Raw genomic sequence first — 2625 nt, 5'->3', positions numbered from 1 at the left:
ACCCTAACCGGCACTCCAAAGTGATAAGCAAACCTCTAATTATTGACGTGCAGCATAACAGGTATTGCAACAAAAGTTTCGGGGTCGCAGAGGATCCCCTTCCTCAGGCAAAAGCAAGTAATGATAATGTTACACTGTTCAGATGCTGAGTTGTAGTTCAGAAGGTTTTTTTTGCAAGCTGGCTGGTGAGTGTGCTGGGAAAATTTTTGCTATCACTGTTTAAAGCCCTTCCATGTGCACCTTGCTGTAAAGTTGGTAACAAATTGATGAGTGGGTTTGCCATTTGTTTTGCTTGATGGTGACATCATAAGACACGCCTATTTGTTGACATTCAGGAGCAGAACTGTCATGTTCCGTGGGGACTTTTTTTATTGTTTCTGTGGACTGTCAAAATTTTAAAAGACAAATATCACTTTTTTTTTTCCTAATGTCACTTTGCTGCAAGGAAAATTCGTTCGTAAATAATTTAAATTTAAATCATCCGAAATTAAGGAGAATTTCAGATTTGAATCCCAAAACAAATTGGCTTTCGGACCCGAATCCTGAAAAACTAACTAAGGAAAATCCAAAACAAAACGAAATGAACCGAACCGATTTTTTTGATAACCTACATGCCTATTATACATAAATGCTACACAAAGTAGGGTGACTAATAAACGTGTAGTCATGGTTGCGTGACAAGTCTATCTACATCCTCATTAGCAAATAGTGTTATATAAGAAGATGATGATATGGAAGAAGAACAGATCACCTGATTATCAAAATCAAAAAAAATAAATTTCTATGACAGGACTTCTTTAGTCTCAATATTCAGTCCTCACATGTTTAGCCACTTTAGTAATAATGTTTTAAAAGGCAGTTGATTGCGACCATTTACATATATACAACCTATTATGTCTACATTCCAAAGACTGAACCTCCCTACTCAATCAAATCACCAACCACTCCCACGGAATCTGGGATGACATTAAATAGCCTGGTGGTGTTTTCTCCACACACCTACCACTCCTATTCATTTTAGATATCCATCATTCCCCCCAGGACACAACTCGCCAGGTAGCTTCTAACACTGGATACAATTAGGAATAACCCATCTGTATTGCCTACTCGGTCCAGATGGAGTGAAATCATTTCACACCCTGGAACCTGACTTCCACCTACCAAATTCAGATATATTTTGGTACTTACAAGCTAAACATTACGGGACCTAGAGAATGAGTTAGGGCACTCTGAATGGTTACAACCATGGAGCACAACCAAGTTTTGCTCCTACAATGCCTCAGCTGTAGAAACTAACTACAAAGTACTGCTCGGATGGTAGTTAGTAGCCAGTCTTCTAGCCCGTGAAGTCCCTGGCAACTCCACAAACTGCGTCTATGGTTGCCCAATAGTACAGATGCTGTAAACACAAGCCTACTGACTACTTTACATTCTCCTCAATATATCACTCAACAAAAACCCCTGCGAAGCCCTTCTCAATCTAAAACATGATGGCATTAATAAACATCAATTTACACTCATGTACTAAAAGCCATGAAACAAACTATAACCCAAATGTGACTTTCTGGAACTCTTCATATATCACTCGGCTGTAGATCCTCAAATCATCTCTCAATTGGTGCTGACACTGTCCTTCCTTCTGGAGGGTGGCTATTTTTGTTCCCCATCGTCCCTGTGTGTATTGCAACATAGCCACCGCTTCAAGCTCGCTCCCATGATGGACTACAGGCTTAATACAAATGAGAAGAGGAGGCTCTTCAATTAGGCACATTAGGCGGTCGCCTTAGGCCTCGCAATCCCAAGGGCCTCGCGGCTGCCTAATTTGCCTTGTCAGCACATTATCTCGCAGCCAGGTAACATTATGAGCTCTCAGCCCTGTTGCTGTCAAACGGAGACCCTCAGTTTGACAGCGACAGGGCTGAGAGCTCATCTGTTTCCTCGGCCCATCCACTCGGCCGGTCTTCTGGAGCTCTGCCCACCAGTCAATGATAAGAGACCTCACCCCTCTGTGGGGTCTCACCAAAGCTCTGTGGGGTCTCATCAGAGCTCTGTGGGGTCTCACCAGGGCTCTGAGGGGGTCTAACCAAGATGGTGAGGCTCCACATAGCCTTGGTGAGACCCTATAGAGCCCTGGTGAGACCATACAGAGCCCTGGTTAACCAGGGCTCTTTGGGGTCTCACCTAGGCTCTGTGGGGCCGTGCCAGCCTGCATAAACCCCACAGAGCCCTGGTGATACCCTACAAAGCCATGGTGAGACCCTACAGAGCCCTGGTTTAACCAGGGCCATGTGGTATCTCACAGGGCTCTGTGGGGTCCCCACTAGCATGAATGGGGCCTCGTGTTTAGGTTTTGCCAAAGGCCTCTGAAACTCTAGAGCCCTTCTCCAAATGACTAAACTAAATGTGAGATTTTAGTCCATCACGGAAGTGAGCTTGGAGCTGTGGCTACTTTACAACACACACAGGGACCATGGGGAACAAAAGTAGCCCCCCTCCAGAAGGAAGCACAGTGTCAGCACCAATTCAGAGATGATTTGAGGATCTACATTTTTCAGGCAATAGTAGGCAATAGTGTCACTTTAAATATTTATGGATACCTATGTAAAATTTCCTGTGGCTTATGAG

This window comes from Nanorana parkeri, unplaced genomic scaffold (assembly GCF_000935625.1).
Source record: "Nanorana parkeri isolate BGI_ZX_2015 unplaced genomic scaffold, ASM93562v1 scaffold2438, whole genome shotgun sequence".
In the NCBI taxonomy this organism is placed as follows: Eukaryota; Metazoa; Chordata; class Amphibia; order Anura; family Dicroglossidae; genus Nanorana; species Nanorana parkeri.
This window is presented reverse-complemented; position numbering follows the sequence as displayed.